The sequence below is a fragment of the Schistocerca nitens genome, chromosome 2 (genome assembly GCF_023898315.1).
Source record: "Schistocerca nitens isolate TAMUIC-IGC-003100 chromosome 2, iqSchNite1.1, whole genome shotgun sequence".
Lineage (NCBI taxonomy): Eukaryota > Metazoa > Arthropoda > Insecta > Orthoptera > Acrididae > Schistocerca > Schistocerca nitens.
In genome coordinates this window covers 701,828,473-701,848,609 of record NC_064615.1, presented here as the reverse complement: position 1 = coordinate 701,848,609, position 20,137 = coordinate 701,828,473, and the positions used below count along the sequence as shown (strand labels likewise).

At 44.3% G+C, this 20,137-nt stretch overlaps 1 protein-coding gene across 1 annotated transcript in view; it reads right to left on the bottom strand.

Moving 5' to 3' along the window:
- The window catches only part of LOC126236862 (uncharacterized), a 396,531-nt gene that overhangs the window by 71,360 nt on the left and 305,034 nt on the right, over nt 1–20,137 (bottom strand). The window lies entirely within an intron of this gene.

Genomic DNA, 20,137 nt, shown 5'->3' with positions numbered 1-20,137 from the left:
GGTGCTCGATTGTGTTGAAAGATGCAGTCGCCATTACCGAATTGCTCTTCAACAGTGGGAAGCAAGAAGGTGCTTTAAACATCAGTGTAGGCAGTAGGGGGACAACCTATGTGCCACTACACTCTCCATTGTTGCCAAATTTATTCAAGATGGCGGCGATGACGTCATCCAAGATGACGGCATGTAGACTTGGCAACAGCCCATGACGTCATCCAAGATGGCGGATTTTGGCGGGAAAATAGGCCAATTCTGCTATATCCACTAACCTAACCTCCAGAAAAAATAGCGGGAAGTTTGAATTTTGGCGAGAAAATAGTCTAATTTTGCTACGTCCACTAACCTAAGCGTCCAGAAGAAAAAAGGGCGGGAAGTTTGAATTCCAACAGGATATTGCATGCAAAGACCATACTTGTCTTTATTACTGATTCTCATTCATTAACATTCATTATCATTCATTATCATTTATTAACATTCATTATCATTCATTGTCATTCATTATCATTTATTATCATTCATTATTATACGCCTACCTCCACTAGAAAATTGCCCCAAATTCAGATTCCAACACGATATTCTCTCGAAAACTGTACTTCTATGTATTATTATCATTTATTATTAATTCAAGATGTCCGATTTTCTCGGTGAAAATGCCATTCTCCTTACATCCATAACAAAAATCTATCACAAGTTCAAATCCCCAACACCATAATTGATCACATGAACGAGCTTTCTCCGTCACTTGTCTTTTTTTTCACTGGTAGCCTATCATAATCGCGTCAAATAATAAACTGCACTTATAGTAACGTAATTCACATCCTTTGATTTTGCAGGGGGGGAAGGGACTGAAGACTTTATTTGAAGCAGTACGGTCATCACTTGTTCTCGAACACAGTCAGCACACACATCTTTGATATCGCAGTACAGTCACCACGACGTCCGTGCTCCAACTGAATTAGTTCAAAACCCCGCCACCCCCTGACCAGCACGCGGAGACACTGCCTACGCCTGTCACGTGAGGCGGCCGGCCACTAGCGCGAGGGGATTGGGGGAGGGGGGGGGGAGGGGGGCGAGCCCAGCGATCGGTCCCACGTCGTAAATATGTTTTCGTTGGACACGTTGGAACTTGTCGCATTTGACGTCACAGCAACCCCTTGTCCGCTCACCACGTGAATTCGTCGCCTCCACACGTTTTCGCCAAAATTGACTCCCTCGGAGCTGAATCACACAATGGTCGGCCGTTTCCCTGCAACACTTCCGGCACCATGTTCAAACCTGTCGATGCCGATCTCACACAGCCATTCGCCACGTGTTCCTGCGCGAGCGAGAGCGCAGCGCTACACTTTTGGCAGCAAAGTTTGCTCAACAGTGGAATCCGCCATGCACGTTTGGACCACACTAGAACGCCCGCTAATTGACTCGCTCTCGCGCGCGCGTAATAACTATACAATCGCTGCGCCGCCGCCCCGCTTACGTCGCACACCCTCCATACACGCGATGGCCATAGCCTTCTGTAAATACCTGGAAAATAACTCTTTATTTCATACATTATGGTCATGCAGGTGTGTCCCAACTGACTTCTCCATGCTCACACAGTGAAGCTCCAAAGCGCGGCCGGCCGAGCCCGCTCCCTGGCCGGCTGACGTCAAGTGGTTTACGGTGCCCGCACAGCCCCCACGGCCCGCGCGACAGGTAGGCCGCAGTGCCTGAGGGCCACCGCCCGCGAGCACTCAACACCGGACACGATGTTTCTTGTCGACCGTGCGCCGTACAAAGGATACGTTTGGCGCCAGAGTTTGACCGACAGTGGAATCCACCATGACCATATAACAGCGCGTTTGCTCGTCGCGAGAACGCTCGCTAATTCACTCTCACCGCCCCGCTATATTAAATAATTCCATTTACAATTTCATATACATATTCAAACGTGTTCAACTCCCTAATATCAACTACTTTTCGAGGACCAGAATGCCGCCTCCTCCTCCTAGGAATCAGTGCCAAGTCTGAAATCTGCCAGTAAACAAAGCTCACTTGCGCTTACGCCATCAACCTAAGAAAATTGTTTCAAACTAAGCCACCAGCACTCAACCTCTTCCTACACGTTTCTGATAAACGGAATGTTTTTTTTACCGAGTTGGAAACTTCCTTGACGTCACAACGCGCGATCGACCATGTGGCTCTGTCAGACAAAGAACGCTCTCACTAAGTTAACTGATCACCTGATTCTCATTATTCAGCCCACATGCTTCGATTATCTAATCCAGGATCTTGGCGAAAACACACGTCCGTACACATGAGCCATCGCGGTATTTGCATGCATTATGCTGTTGGAATTCAAACTTCCCGCCATTTTTTTTTGTAGGATTTATACGTTGACTCATATATTCTGGAGAAAGACAAGTTGCTGAAGGTCGATTTTTTCCCAGTGTTCTATCCGGATGCTTTAGTCACGTGATATAGCCTGAGCTCTAGCCATATGCAGCTACAGTTCTTTACACATGATAGATTGGATGATTTACGTAAATATGTGTCGAACTACGTTGTGTATAAATATCACTCCGATCTTGTCTTTCTTAACTGTATGCTATTAAATTAAGGCACTTTGAGATCTGTTACTATAGATCGATATGTTGTGCTAAGCTCCAATACTTGGGTACATCTCGAGAAATGTGCTGCACTTGGAGGGGTTAGGTCTAGGAAAGCTCTATTCAGACAAGAGAGGCGAAGTGTAGCTATATTCCTCTGCTCGGTTGAGAATTAATTGGGTAGCGACGTTGCGGGGTAGAGTGGTCAATGCCGAAGTGAGGATCGTCTTTTAACATAAGAGGGCGAAATTGCTCTGTGACCGCCATAGGCAGAGAGATTGATTGAGTACTATGCACGAGGTCTTAGAAATATGTATATTGTTGTCTGGCATACTTTGGTCGTTTTTATGTGTTCGAGAATTAAGTGTGAATGGACGTACTGAGCAGTCATCTATCAATGCTCGCAATGATATTTGCAAAGTAGAGGAGGTATGGTTTAGCTATGACATTGAAATTAGGAAAACATGCTGTCACATGATTGGCCAGTGTGCTTTATTACGAGGACAAGGTGCGCGTCGGAATATGGTTATCATTGGTTTGTGTTTAAGTGGTGGTGGTGGTTAGTGTTTAACGTCCCGTCGACAACGAGGTCATTAGAGACGGAGCGCAAGCTCGGGTTAGGGAAGGATTGGGAAGGAAATCGGCCGTGCCCTTTCAAAGGAACCATCCCGGCATTTGCCTGAAACGATTTAGGGAAATCACGGAAAACCTAAATCAGGATGGCCGGAGACGGGATTGAACCGTCGTCCTCCCGAATGCGAGTCCAGTGTGCGAACCACTGCGCCACCTCGCTCGGTGTGTTTAAGTATATAATATTAAATGCCCTATCCTCAGTGAGAGGTGTGTGTATGTCGGTAAAAGTATTTGCTTATTTGATTACATGTATGCGTAATTTAGTACATTAAAGTGTTCACCGAATATGGCTGTCTGTGGAAAAAGGAATTATTATGTTCTATTGAGCTGGGTTGTATGTGGGGGCGTAAATACTTGTTCAAAATTATTATAACAGGATGGGTGGCATGTAAGTAGAACAAGTTCTGTGAAAGTGTGTGTAGAAGGAGTGAGCGAGTGGATGACACGACTCATGGATGACACGTGGATGACAATGATTGTATCATTAGGACATGTAAATAAATGTCGGATAATCTAAATTGAGGTCATTTTTTTATTTTTAATCATATGTATGACTTCTGCTTGGAGTTATGTTTGTCTATTTGTTCTAAATGAATACTCATCTTTGCTTAGAAAGTGAGTTTTGACAGAATTGTCGGCGCAACGTGAATGACGACGGGTTCACTGGCTGGGGGGACACTGTTTACATGTCGAGTTGGAGATGCAGGGGAGGATAGAGATCTGCGCTATTCAGGAATCCGTCTGTGCAGTGTATGTCGTTAGCAATAGCTGGAGAGCAGGTATAGAGAGAGAGCCCACTACGGCATGCTGGTCCTGGGGCTTAGTGGACGGCTGTTTAGATGGACAGATATGTGGCTTTGACATGCCGCTGGTGGCACTTGAATTTCAGGTAAATGGTCAAGACAAGGTCCTGTTGCAGTAACTGAGGTCATTCTGCTTGTAGACAGGCTGCAGAAGGTAACTGATATGTCTATCTCCGACTTAAATTGCATATATCAGATGCACAAAGATCTGGAAATGGGATCAGTTGAACGATGTGTAGGGTGTGACTAAAGCCAAGTTGGAATTTTAATGTAGCATGCAGGTTCGGGAAAGGTGACATGTTTCACACTGGGTGCAGCCGTCTTGAATAATGGTAATTGCATAATCAACTGACAGGATGACAGAGCGCTCTGGTGGTTGTCATAGGAGCTAAACTCAGTTGAACTTGGACCCATTTTTGTTAGGTAACATGATATAAATAATAATAAATAATAATAAATAATAATAAATGATCATAAATGATAGTAAATAACTGGAGCAGCTGTCCGAATGCAGAGACCTGTTGGGGTGCATGGATCTGTAAGAGCGAACTTTGATGTCCTCTAGATGACCAAATAGCAAAGTAATATTAAGTGTTTGGCGGCTTTGGTGATCAAGTCAGAATTTGAGAAGATGATTGATTTGGGTTGGAGTGTTATTAGATGGGATGTAGATTGTTCCGTTGACTACTTCTGCACATTTGGTTCCTTTATTTAGCTGAGTGAAGATCGATTGTGGTGTGTTGGATACATGCTTGTCTGTTCTCTAGACCTGAGACAGACCTTAGTTGACGTGTAAATTATAGCCAAGATCTCAAAAATGTTACATGACTGAGACCGGTATTCGAGAGTGGAAATATCATTTTGCGTATGTTTGTTTCTAGTTAGTCAGTGGTTTACAGCATGCTGCACATAGATAAAGTTTGGCGTTTGTAGAGAATTAATTTGAAGTCTATATCTTGGGAATTATGATGAACTAGTGATCGGTAGGGTGTAGCCTAGTGCATGATATTGAGAAGTACAGCTAAAGTGGTGTAATATTATGGAGAAAGTACATGTGTTCTTGCAGTCTATGAGTCTGTATATAGACGCTGTAGGGATAGGATATTTTTTTCGCATGCTGTAGAGATATACTGGATAAGTGCACTGTTTTGTGTCAAATGTGTATATACCTTATTGTGAAGTTAATGTGGTTTACATTGTGTAGCGTTTGTATGTATTGCACTGTGAAGTTAATATTGATTATGTTATGTGACGAGTAGAGAGGAAGTCGTAAGGTTCAAAAATGGTTCAAATGGCTCTGAGCACTATGGGACTCAACTGCTGAGGTCATTAGTCCCCTAGAACTTAGAACTAGTTAAACCTAACTAACCTAAGGACATCACAAACATCCATGCCCGAGGCAGGATTCGAACCTGCGACCGTAGCGGTCTTGCGGTTCCAGACTGCAGCGCCTTTAACCGCACGGCCACTTCGGCCGGCTAAGTCGTAAGGACGGTAGAGATATTTCCAGAGTAACAGCGGTCAAGAGAGTGTATTTCCGATACTTAGCTCATTGTGGAATGCCAATCAAATGAGACCGCGATCGTAAGATTTACCTGTATAAGTATAATGAGAGTGCGAATATAATTTTTTGGTCTGTTTGTTTCTAGTTATTGAGTGATTTAAAGGATGCTGTACTTAGAAAAAAAAGGTGTGTTCTTGTAGTCTATGAGTCTGGATAAGTTTGTAGAAAAAAAGCGAGCAGGTAAGGAAGAAGAAGAGAGAGTAACGCATTTGTGTTGAGGGGAAGCGATCGCCGAATTTGTGGAACAGTTCTGAGAGGGACTTCCGTCCGTTGATGCAGAAGGGCTGATTACCGCTAAGTGTGGCGTGTGTAGAAAGAGCAGATTCACAGTGCTTCCTTAGGAATTGAGAGAATTGGGGCATGTAGTGGGTAAAGTTAATGTGGTTTACATTGTATAGGGTTTGTATATAATGGATTGTAAAGTTACTAATGCTTATGTTATGGGATGAGTAGAGAGGATGACCGTATGTATGTGAGTGAGTGTGTGTGTGTGTGTGTGTGTGTGTGTGTGTGTAGATTGAGGGGGGCTGTGGAGGTAATTTAGCGATCTCTGTAAAAGTAAGCACAGGAAGCATCAGAAAGAAAAGCAAGATGGTACTTCGATAACAGGTCCTTAGGAAATTAGACCAGTATATTCGATAAGAAGGAATAAGAATGATTAATCGGTTGTGCTGGGATATAGGAGGGTAGAGAACATTTGCGTATGTTGAGAGCTGGAATGGTAGGAGGTGGGGAGCGCGTTCAGTATTATTTTAGTGAACAAGTTCTGTTAGGGTAAGAATTTGAATTTACAAATAAGCTTAGAAAACACGAAAGCGAGCGTTAACTATTTTTGGGGGCACTACACAATTTCGGAGAGGTTGACTGGGCTCTTATTTTTTTTTAATTTTCAAATGATCGTTTTAGATTGAGAGGGGAGAGAAGCGCTGGGATGTGTGCGAACAGTGTGTGTGTGAACTCGTTCTTGGCTATTCTGACAACAGACGTGAAGGTGGATATGTGTCGCATATAGGCCGGCGAGCAATGGAATGCGTCCTTAACATGTGTGCTGGACCGCACTGAGTTAGGACGGTGACAGACGACTCGCGTGGCCTTGCTTGGATAGTCATGTTCGGCGTGTAGGTGATATGAATTTCTCAGGTGTTCGGTGTGAATGCGGCTGCCATCAAGTCATGTTTGAAGGGTCGAACAGAGGCCTTTGAGCGAACTGAGAGCTGTCGGACGTGTGACCTAATGTGGGATAGGTTGATTGCGCGCGTCTGTTGAGTTACTTTGCTGTGCGTTATTTGGACATATTACGAGTACTGATGGTGTTTACAGTTATGTGTACTGCATTATTTAGGAGCAGTTTGATATTGTGCACTGAAATTAGGAGCTGTTTGCGTGTCTGCCGACTTTGCAACATGACACCAGATATATCAGGACGAGTGTTTTTTGTATGAGAGTGATAGGTATACTCGATGCGTAAATAAAATGTACGATATAGAATATGAGAGAGTTCGAGTTGGTTGTTATTTTTTCTACTTGGAGGGTTTGTTAGATCGAATTTCTGAGGTGAGTAGCTACGAGAGCGCGAAGGATGTGATTGCAGCATATCTCCATCTCTCAGCGGTTAATTAAAGATGGGGCGAGCATCGTTCTCGGCTTAGGTACTGGGGGTGTGCTCTGGCCATGTGCTAGACCGTGTGGATTGAACAACAGTATTAGGGTCATAGTTTAGCTAGAATATTTATACAGGAGTATGTGCGACCCTAGTATAAAGGTCCAGACTGTGATGTGGGCGGTCTCGCGCTCGTGGTGTGTGAGAGAGGCAAAGCAGAAGATTTTGAGTCATCACAGGTGACTTAGGTTAGTGGCTTCGTTTGCCACAATTTTCTTGTGTTTGGTAGCGAAACACGAACTGACCATCAGAATTGAAGCTTGGCTTATTTGAATAGACAGAATGTGATATAAGTTAATGTGGGTTAGTACACGTTAGTGCACGTTAGTAAACGGAAGCAGCATTAGTAAATGTTAGCCAACGAACATGGGTCGGTAAAAGGACGTGGTGGTCGGTGGGGACTTTAACTATTTCATTTCAAGGTCAGGTGCGTTGGTGTGGCAGTGGCGAAAATTGATTCCAAGTCTACGTGGACGTGACAGTTTTCCGCATCAGAGAGGTTAATTAATTGATCAGATTAATTAAATAGTCATGTGGACTTTGTTACATTCACTTGCGGAGGTACTAAGCTAGGTGCGCGCAATGGCTCATGTGTACGGACGTGTGTTTTCGCCAAGATCCTGGATTAGATAATCGAAGCGTGTGGGCTGAATAATGAGAATCAGGTGATCAGTTAACTTAGTGAGAGTGTTCTTTGCCTGACAGAGCCACATGGTCGATCGCGCGTTGTGACGGCAAGGAAGTTCCCAACTCTGTAGAAGAAACATTCCGTTTACCAGAAACGTGTAGGAAGAGGTTGAGTGCTGGTCGCTTAGTTTGAAACAATTTTCTTAGGTTGGTGGCGTAAGCGCAAGTGAGCTTTGTTTACTGGCAGATTTCAAACTTGGCACTGGTTCCTAGGAGGAGGAGGCGGCATTCTGGTCCTCGAAAAGTAGTTGATATTAGGGAGTTGAACACGTTTGAATATGTATATGAAATTGTAAATGGAATTATTTAATATAGCGGGGCGGTGAGAGTGAATTAGCGAGCGTTCTCGCGACGAGCAAACGCGCTGTTGTATGGTCATGGTGGATTCCACTGTCGGTCAAACTCTGGCGCCAAACGTATCCTTTGTACGGCACGCGGTCGACAGGAAACATCTTGTCCGGTGTTGAGTGCTCGCGGGCGGTGGCCCAGAGGCGCTGCGGCCTACCTGTCGCGCGGGCCGTGGGGGCTGTGCGGGCACCGTAAACCGCTTGACGTCAGCCGGCCAGGGAGCGGGCTCGGCCGGCCGCGCGTACGTCAGCCGCGCTCTGGAGTTTCGCTGTGTGAGCATGGAGAAGTCAGTTGGGACACACCTGCATGACCATATTGTATGAAAAAAAGAGTCATTTTCCAGGTATTTACAGAAGGCTATGGCCATCGCATGTATGGAGGGTGTGTGACGTAAGCGGGCCAGCGGCGTAGCGATTGTACAGTTATCACGCGCGCGCGAGAGCGAGTCAATTAGCGGGCGTTCTAGTGCGGTCCAAACGTGCTGTTTTATAGTCATGGCGGATTCCACTGTTGAGCAAACTTTGCTGCCAAAAGTGTAGCGCTGCGCTCTCGCTCGCGCAGGAACACGTGGCGAATGGCTGTGTGAGATCGGCATCGACAGGTTTGAACATGGTGCCGGAAGTGTTGCAGGGAAACGGCCGACCATTGTGTGATTCAGCTCCGAGGGAGTCAATTTTGGCGAAAACGTGTGGAGGCGACGAATTCACGTGGTGAGCGGACAAGGGGCCGCTGTGACGTCAAACGCGACAAGTTCCAACGTGTCCAACGAAAACATGTTTACGACGTGGGACCGATCGCTGGGCTCGCCCCCCTCCCCCCCCCCCCCCTCGCGCTAGTGGCCGGCCGCCTCACGTGACAGACGTAGGCAGTGTCTCCGCGTGCTGGCCTGGGGGTGGCGGGGTTTTGAACTAATTCAGTTGGAGCACGGACGTCGTGGTGACTGTACTGCGATATCAAAGATGTGTGTGCTGACTGTGTTCGAGAACAAGTGATGACCGTACTGCTACAAATAAAGTCTTCAGCCCCTTCCCCCCCTGCAAAATCAAAGGACGTGAATTACGTTACTATAAGTGCAGTTTATTATTTGACGCGATTATGAGAGGCTACCAATGAAAAAAAAGATAAGTGACGGAGAAAGCTCGTACATGTAATCAATTATGTTGTTGGGGATTTGAACTTGTGATAGATTTTTGTTATGGATGTAAGGAGAATGGCATTTTCACCGAGAAAATCGGACATCTTGAATTAACAATAAATGATAATAATACATAGAAGTACAGTTTTCGAGAGAATATCGTGTTGGAATCTGAATTTGGCGCAATTTTCTAGTGGAGGTAGGTGTATAATAATGAATGATAATGAATGATAATGAATGACAATGAATGATAATGAATGTTAATAAATGATAATGAATGATAATGAATGTTAATGAATGAGAATCAGTTATAAAGACAAGTATGGTCTTTGCATGCAATATCCTGTTGGAATTCAAACTTCCCGCCCTTTTTTCTTCTGGACGCTTAGGTTAGTGGACGTAGCAAAATTGGACTATTTTCCCGCCAAAATTCAAACTTCCCGCTATTTTTTCTGGAGGTTAGTTAGTGGATATAGCACAATTGGCCTATTTTCCCGCCAAAATCCGCTATCTTGGATGACGTCATGGGCTGTAGCCAAGTCTACATCCCGTCATCTTGGATGACGTCATCGCCGCCATCTTGAATAAATTTGGCAACAATGGAGAGTAGGGTGGCAAATAGGTTGTCCCCCTACTGTAGGCTTGTGCTGTGATAGAGCCATGCAAAACAACAAGGGGTGCATGCCCCCTCCATGAAAAACACGTCCACACCACAACACCACCGCCTCCGAATTTTACTGTTTGCGCTGCACACGCTGGCAGATGAAGTACAGTGGGCATTCGCCATACCCACACCCTGCCATCAGTTCGCCAATTTACGTACCATGATTCGTCACTCCACACAACGTTCTTCCACTTTTCAAACGTCCAATGTTTATGCTCCTTACACCAAGCGAGGCGTCGTTTGGCATTTACCGGTGAGATGTTTGGCTTATGAGCAGCCGCTCGACCACGAAACCCAAGTTTTCTCACGTCCCACCTAACTGTCACAGTACTTGCAGTGGATCCTGATTCAGTTTGCAACTCCTGTTTGATGGTCTGGATAGATGTCTGCCTATTGCACATTACGACCCCCTTCAACTGTTGGCGGTCTCTGTCAGTCAACAGACGAGGTCGGCCTGTACACTTTTGTACTGTACGTGTCCCTTCACGTTTCCACTTCACTATCACATCGTAAACAGTGGACCCAGGGATGTTTACGAGTGTGGAAATCTCGCTTACAGACGTATGACGCAAGTGACACCCAATCACCTGACCACGTTCGAAGTCCGTGAGTTACGCGAAGCGCCCCATTCTGCTCTCTCACGATGTCTAATGACTACTGAGGTAGCTGATATGGAGTACCTGGCAGCAGGTGTCAGCACAACGCACCTAATATGAAAAAGTATATTTCTGGGGGTGTTCGGATACTTTTGATCGTATAGTGTATAATGGGGAAAGACGACCATTCACGTCAATAGACGCCTGAATACCAGTAATTAGAGATATATATCTGTCGTAGAGCTATCAACACTCGCAACAGAAAATCATGAATAACTTGGTCAAAAGCACGATTAAAATCAATAAAGAGTGAAGCTCCCGACACAGGAACGGTGGAAGCAATCGACGTGAGATCACGACTTTCAGTAACAGGAGTCAGGAGAGTACGACCCGGGAGTTAGCTTTGATAACGTGCGACCACGTCAGCAAGCAAAACCGACGTACGACTATTTATCGCCCGCGTTACGATTTTATAATCAAAACTGAGTAGTGTTATCGGTAGGACCTGATCAACGGACAGACATCGCGTCTTTTAGGGATTTAAAACAATTTTTCCGACCTTAAAGGTGGATGTGTATCCATTGCACCATTTCATTCACTATAGATGTTATCGTATCTCCTATCAGAAGCCAAATAAGAACAGAATTTTTTTTTATTTATTTATTTTATTTATTTATTTATTATTATTATTATTATTTTTTTTTTTTTTTTTTTTTTTTTTTGAGAAGACCGCCCAAACCCGGCGATTTGCGGAAAGAAGAGCGAACTACAATGTTACATACCTCAGCACGGTGGTAAGCTGCCAAAAACTCCTCTGGAGAGTTGGCGTAACAGCACCTTCAAATAAAATCAGCAGACGGGATACCGTCTGATTCCACTCCAGTGTAAAGATCGGAAAAATACCAGATAAGTTCACACATTATATCAGGTTGGGTTGACCACTGTCGTCCAGCTATAGAAAGATTGCTAATGAGACACGTCTTTTGGGATCGCGTTCTTATCCGAGTTAGGTGATACAGAGACGCCAACTCATCCCGGAAAATCGAACATGGTTGGGAAAGCAAACGAAGGTCATCCAATTGCAGTCTTTTGAGGTGCAGAAGTTTCGACTTCACGAGGTGAACGTCCATAACTCTCGAAAGAACGTCTCGAAAGCTATTAGAAAGATCACGAAGGACAACTGCATGAGTGCAGTGCGAAGCCGAGGTCTGACAATGGTAACCCACCTTTCCGCAAACGAGCGACAACGCACTCGCGAATGGCTTGCCTGCCCCCTCACAGCAGAGTTGATTTCGTCCAGAGAGAGGGGTCGGTCAGATGTAAAATATTTAGCTTCCAAATAGGGTGAGAAAGATGTACCCGCTGCGGGACGTGGTTAAGTCATTGAAACTGGCAGGAATAATTACTCAGTTGACAGAAGCTGGTTCCATAGAGAAGCTGACAAATAAAAACTGTCGAGTCGACTACTAGAAGTAGCTGAAAAATACATAAACCGCATTAATGTGGGATATCTACAGATTCAACCATTTTGGAGACTTAACGACGCCACAATAATACTAAGTTCACAAGTCTGATTCACAGGACGTAAGACGCATTTCGAACTAACCCAATTCAAATTTTTCGCGGATTTTGACGAAGTAAATTAATGGCATATTCCAAATAAAAGCGCGAGCGGTCATATCTACGACCAGATCCAAATGGAGCACAAAGAAAACTTAAGGCGAGATCATAAAAACTACACCCTATACGCTGACCATCGTCCAGCGTTTCAAAGTCCGTCAACGGAATACCGTCCCCACACAACACGGCCATTCCGGGAAAACTTTCCGGCGCAACGTTAGAAAACACAGAATCCCTAGGGAGACAAAACTCATCAAATAACACTTCTGTCATAACGGATTAAGCAGTAATGGAAAGCTTATCCTACTAACATTTGTGATAAAAAAACGTATACGCCTGGATTAGTTAAGACATGTAATGCATGGAAAGAGGAATAAAAAAGAATTTACGCATTATGTCCCGCTTCCCATAACACCGGCAGATGGCGGAGAAGAAGGTAAAAGATTCGAAGCCTCCCCGTGGGAAGTTGTAGGTTCCACGCTTTGTTTTTTCCGGCGCGACGCTACCCCTCAGGTTGAAAACGTTGTTTCACATCACGTGACTTCTTGACGCAGAAGGGTAGGAGGCCCATGAAGGGTCTGCTGCCGGCGGGGGGAGGGGCAAGGAGAGAACCATGTCCACTCCACTCAGCGGAAGGCGAGAAATACAACTGGGAACGATGAACATCATCATCACATAAAGAACAGGCAGACACTGCAGCGTCCGGCGCCGTCAGCATCATCTCACTCCCCGGAACAGAATCCGTAGTAACCTGTTGCTCCACCGTACCAGAACGTGGAAGGGATGACATTTTCAAGAACACTGTAAAGGCAAAACAACAGACGTTGTCTCCGTTAAATAATCGGAACCCACCGGAACAGACGGTTCTACCGGTGGGGGACAGGACGCAAATGCAACACTCATTTCAACGCCATCACAAACAGCCACGTCACCCCTGACAAAACAAGGACCACAACTAGCGTCAGTATTCAAAGTATCACCACGGGAAGAAGCACCCTCAACCATCATCTTCCCGGAGAGGTGAGATTTGTGAGGGGTGGCTTCAAAATCTTCACCTTTCTGGGTCCGCTGGCTTCTAAATTATGGTACAGATGCCGGCGCCTCTACGGCAGCTGGGGCTAAATCTCATCATGCCGGTAAAAGCGGAAAGTTGCGCTTAGTGGGGGTAACGTCTCCTCAACGTCTTCTAAAGCTGGAGAAGTACTGACAGCAGATTGCGGACGCACTAATTCAGGTAAACTCAGGTAATGTCAAAGGACGACGTTTTTCAGAAGACAACTTTAAAACCGTATCACGACGCAGATAACTGCATCTGAGATGGCCAATTTCATTACAAAGGAAGCAGGTTCCTTCTTGCCTTGCGTATTTAACATGAATCCGGTAACCACAAACACTCAGATGTGAAGAAATGTTCTTTTTCTGAACACTCGTTTCTACTGTTCGCGGATGTCACGTTAATTTTGTAAGTGGTCCTGTCCGGCCCAGATATGCCGAACGATTCCAAAGGGAAGCATCGCCGCCTTAAGAAATAATTCGTCCACTTCGCGTGGAAGATTGTAAATTATAACTGGAATATACTCGATCGCTGCATCTGCAAGAAGGACTAGACTAACGGAACCATGTTATTGTTGTGGTCTTCAGTCCTGAGACTGGTTTGAAGCAGCTCTCCATGCTACTCTATCCTGTGCAAGTTTCTTCATCTCCCAGTACCTACTGCAACCTACATCCTTCTGAATTTGCTTAGTGCATTCATCTCTTGGTCTCCCTCTACGATTTTTACCCTCCACGCTGACCTCCAATACTAAATTGGAGATCCCTTGATGTCTCAGAACATGTCCTACCAACCGATCCCTTCTTCTAGTCAAGTTGTGCCACAAACTCCTCTTCTCCCCAATTCTATTCAATACCTCCGCATTAGTTAGTGATCTACCCATCTAATCTTCAGCATTCTTCTGTAGCACCACATTTCGAAAGCTTCTATTCTCTTCTTGTCCACACTATTTATCGTCCATATTTCATTTCCGTACATGGCTACACTCCATACAAATACTTTCAGAGACGACTTCCTGACAGTTAAATCTATACTTGATGTTAACAAATTTCTCTTCTTCAGAAACGCTTTCCTTGCCATTGCCAGTCTACATTTTATATCCTCTCTACTTCGACCATCATAAGTTATTTTGCTCCCCAAACAGCAAAACTCCTTTACTACTTTAAGTGTCTCATTTCCTAATCTAATTCCCTCAGCATCGCCCGACTTAATTCGACTACTTTCCACTATCCTCGTTTTGCTTTTGTTGATGTTCATCTTATATCCTCCTTTCAAGACACTGTCCATTGCGTTCAACTGCTCTTCCAGGTCCTTTGCTGTTTCTGACAGAATTACAATGTCATCGGCGAACCTCAAAGTTTTTATTTCTTCTCCATGCATTTTAATTCCTACTCCGAATTTTTCTTTTGTTTCCTTTACTGCTTGCTGAATATACAGATTGAATAACATCGGGGAGGGGCTACAACCCTGTCTCGCTCCCTTCCCACCCACTACTTTCCTTTCATGTCCCTCAACTCTTATAACTGCCATTTGGTATATGTACAAATTGTAAATAGCCTTTCGCTCCCTGTATTTTACCCCTGCCACCTTTAGAATTTGAAAGAGAGTATTCCAGTCAACATTGTCAAAAGCTTTCTCTAAGTCTACAAATGTTAGAAACGTAGGTTTGCCTTTCCTTAATCTTTCTTCTAAGATAAGTCGTAGGGTCAGTACTGCCTCATGTGTTCCAATATTTCTACGGAATCCAAACTGATCTTCCCAAAGGTCGGCTTCTAGCAGTTTTTCCATTCTTCTAGAAGTCTGAAGGTATTTTCCCTGTCTCATACATCTTGCTCACCAGATGGTAGTTTTTTGTCAGGACTGGCTCTCCCATGGCTGTCAGTAGTTCTAATGGAATGTTGTCTACTCCCGGGGCCTTGTTTCGTCTTTCAGTGCTCTGTCAAACTCTTCACGCAGTATTATATCTCCCATTTCATCTTCATCTACAGCCTCTTCCATTTCCATAATATTGTCCTCAGGTATATCGTCCTTGTATAGACCCTCTATATACTCATTCCACCTTTCTGCTATCCCTTCTTTGCTTAGAACTGGGTTTCCATCTCAGCTCTTGATATTCATACAAGTGGTTCTCTTTTCTCAAAGGGCTCTTTAATTTTCCTGTAGGCGGTATCTATCTTACCCCTAGTGAGATAAGCCTCTACATCCTTACATTTGTCCTCTAGCCATCCCTGCTTAGCCATTTTGCACTTCCTGTCGATCTCATTTTTGAGACGTTTGTGTTCCTTTTTGCCTGCTTCATTTACTGCATTTTTAAATTTTCTCCTTTCATCAAATAAATTTAATATTTCTTCTTTTACCCAAGGATTTCTACTAGCCCTCGTCTTTTTACCTACTTGATCCTATGCTGCCTTCAGTACTTCATCCCTCAGAGCTACCCATCCTTCTTCTACTGTATTTCTTTCCCCCATTCCTGTCAATTGTTCCCTTATGCTCTTCCTGAAACTGTGTACAACCTTTGGTTTAGTCAATTTATCCAGGTCCCATCTACTTCAATTCCCACCTTTTTGCAGTTTCTTCAGTTTTCATCTACAGTTCATAACCAATAGATTGTGGTCAGAGTCCACATCTGAACCCGAAAATGTCTTACTTTTTAAAACCTGGTTCCTAAATCTCTGTCTTACCATTATATAATCTATCTGATACCTTCTAGTATCTCCAGGGTTCTTCCATGTATACAACCTTCTTTCATGATTCTTGAACCAAGTGTTAGCTATGATTGAGTTGTGCTCTGTGCAAAATTCTCCCAGGCGGCTTCCTCTTTCATTTCTTAACCCCAATCCATATTCACCTACTATGTTTCCTTCTCTCCCTTTTCCTACTATCGAATTCCAGTCACCCATGACTATTAAATTTTCGTCTCCCTTCACTACCTGCATAATTTCTTTTATCTCATCATATATTTCATCAATTTCTTCGTCATCTGCAGAGCTAGTTGACATATTAACTTGTACTACAGTAGTAGGCGTGAGCTTCGTGTCTATCTTGGCCACAATAATGCGTTCACTATGCTGTTTGTAGTAGCTCACCCGCACTCCTATTTTTTATTCATTATTAAACCTACTACTGCATTACCCCTATTTGATTTTGTATTTATAACCCTCTATTAACCTGACCAAAAGTCTTGTTCCTCCTGCCACCGAACTTCACTAATTCTCATTATATCTAACTTTAACCTATCCATTTCCCTTTTCAAATTTTCTAACCTACCTGCCCGATTAAGGAATCTGACATTCCACACTCCGATTCGTAGAACGCCAGTTTTCTTTCTCCTGATAACGACGTCCTCCTATGTAGTAGCCGCCCGGAGATCCGAATGGGGGACTATTTTACCTCCGGAATATTTTACTCAAGAGAATGCCATCATCATTTAATCAAACGGAACCATCACGGTGTGTAATCATCACTGGAGAATCAACCCGAGAGAAACGCCGATCTACTTGGAAGCGATATTGAAACTTCACAAAAATGCATGAAAATCAGAATCAAAATAAGCAGTATCTATCTGATCAGATGTAACGCGAATCCTATCAACCAATCAATCGTGAATTTCTAAAGAAGCGAACGGTACCACGACGAGAAATATTCTTGGGAGACTCGACAGATATTCTGGCGCGGGCAGAGGACAAATCAACAACAAACTCTGCTAGGCAAGAACGATGCGACACCAGCCGATACACGCACATGAGTAAATAATTGCAAGTTGGACACACGCGGCGCTGTGGCACAAGCTGGAGTAAGGACAACCTGCTGACTCTACGTGCAAGGCGGAGCTGCAGAATGGGTTACGTGCGCTACAGCTTCGACAAGCAACTGTACTTTCGTAGGTGGCATACTCTGTCTCAGGACTGTATCTACAAATGCCAGTATTTGATATGCAAGTTGTAGCAAAAAGACGCGCTTTTGATTGATCTTCATTGTGCCCTGGCATTGAAAATGTGTACTTTCGTATCACACAAGTTATAATACAAAAAACAGTATCTACAGGAAGACTTGACCTACTAATTTCAAGTCGTTTTACTATCACAAATCAAATCGTAGCTAAGATGACGCGTTTTCGAGAGATGCTCGATTTGTCGATGCTTTGAAACACCATATATTCATACCACGTACTTCGTGAGACAGAAAACCCACCAAATACGATGTTTAACGCCATACAATATAGCGACTCCTGCTTGTCCAGTAAAACGATGTCGCATCTGATAGGCCATGTTCCTCTCCACGAGGCACAAATCTGACATGCCAGATTCTTCATTTCACGCTGCGCAGTGTAGTGGACCGTGGAATTCCACGCTGTGACGTCACCAGCACCTCGTCCGCGTGTGTTTTCATGTCCCGTGAGAGGAGGGCTCTAACAAGCATGAAAGCATTACGGATATGTTCAACAAAAAAGCTCTTTGTGTATCACGGAGAGATTTACTGCTGAACTTCCGCTGTGTACGGCCGAAGAAAAGTTGGGCAATAATTGCATTTCTCCCACATACGTCTCGCGAAATGATCACAATGAGAAAATCAGATAAATTGGAGCTCCTATGGGGGCTCACTACTGTTATTCTTCCCACACGCCATTCGTAAATGGAATAAGGAAAGGGGGAGGGGGGGGGGGACAGTCGTGGTACCAAAAGTACCCTCCACCACTCACATCGTAGGGTGGCTCGCAGAGTAAAAATGTAGACGTAATATAAAACGGCAGCTGACTCTCCCATCCTTGTCAAATTAGTCCTGCAGACAAGCAAACGCCTGTAGATCTACGTAAGAGTTGGGTTCATTGTTCTTATGGCGCGTACACAGTAGGCCAACGAAGGCCAACTAACGACACCTAACGCCTTCGTTGCCCGAGATTTGCTTAAAGTGTACGGGCGGCAAATAGTTGCCAACGAAGTTCCGTCTGCTGGCGGAAAAAGAAGAAGAAAAAAAAAAAAAGTTTCAAATGGATCTGAGCACTATGGGACTTAACATCTGAGGTCATCAGTCCCCTAGAACTTAGAACTACTTAAACCTAACTAATCTAAGGACATCACACACATCCATGCCCGAGGCAGGATTCGAACCTGCGACCTTAGTGGTCGCGCGGTTCCAGACTGAAGCGCCTAGAACCGCTCGGCTACCGCGGCCGGATGGCGGTAACATCAAAGCGTTGGTGATTGGCTTGCGTTGGAAACCTTCTCGTAGAGTGGACGCCGTGGCGAATGTTCGTTGGTTCGGTAGCGATTTTCTGTGTCTAGTGCCTCTAGAACAGGTTTCTATTTAAGTTTTTCAGGACAGCCGCAAGTCACACTTGATATGTTCTATTGACCAGTTTCGCCGTTTAATTTAACAAGGGCATCATGAGATACTCCGGAATTTACAGTTTAAAGTATAATAATTGGCTGTTGAATTAAGGAGCGAAACCATTCGATGAAACATCCTGAGTGCGACTTGTGGCTGTCCTGAAAAACTTGATATCCACAGTCGCCGTTTCCCTGCAGACAATGTCTGGTCTTGCTAAGGGCACGTATTTATTGTGTTCAAAAATACAGGAGTACTGAGGGCAGCATGGAGAGAGCATTAAAGTTAATAGAATTTTATCGTGAACGGGAAAGTTTACGGGCCTCTATGAACTGCGATTATAAAAACAAATTGAAAAGACTAGATGCGTGGAGGGAAATAACTCAGCTATTAGAAAGCGATGACATTGTAATTCTGTCAGAGACAGCAAAGGACTTGGAAGAGCAGTTGAATGGAATGGACAGTGTCTCGAAAGGAGGATATAAGATGAACATCAACTAAAGCAAAACGAGGATAATGGAATGTAGTCGAATTAAGTCGGGTGATGCTGAGGGAATTAGATTAGGAAATGCGACACTTAAAGTAGTAAAGGAGTTTTGCTATTTGGGGAGCAAAATTACTGATGATGGTCGAAGTAGAGAGGATATAAAAGGTAGACTGGCAATGGCAAGGAAAGCGTTTCTGAAGAAGAGAAATTTGTTATCATCGAGTATAGATTTAAGTGTCAGGAAGTCGTTTCTGAAAGTATTTGTGTGGAGTGTAGCCATGTATGGAAGTGAAACATGGACGACAAATAGTTTGGACAAGAGGAGAATAGAAGCTTTCGAAATGTGGTGCTACAGAAGAATGCTGAAGATTAGATGGGTAGATCACATAACTAATGAGGAGGTATTGAATAGAATTGGGGAGAAGAGGAGCTTGTGGCACAACTTGACTAGAAGAAGGGATCGGTTGGTAGGACATGTTCTGAGACATCGAGGGATCACCAATTTAGTATTGGAGGGCAGCGTGGAGGGTAAAATCGTGGAGGGAGACTAAGAGATGAATACACTAAGCAGATTCAGAGGGATGTAGGTTGCAGTAAGCACTGGGAGATGAAGAAGCTTGCACAGGATAGAGTAGCATGGAGAGCTGCATCAAACCAGTCTCAGGACTGAAGACCACAACAGCAACAACATGCACGATATGAAAAGGAAAATGGTGTCTTTATTGACGTCTTTTCGCCGTGAACGACAAAGAGAATTTGGGAGTGACTATTAACTTTCCGCTGCAGGTACGACTCTTCTAAAGAGATGTGTTATGTTTGGAAATTTTAGGGCCTACACAATTCAATAACAATTCGAGATCCGTAACTTTGATTAGGGAAAGAATTATGAAGAAGCCCATATTCCAGTTCGGCCAACTTCGATTCCACATGGCCGAATCCATTGGCCCCAAGCGAGACCTTCGTTTGGTGTGGATGAGATGCG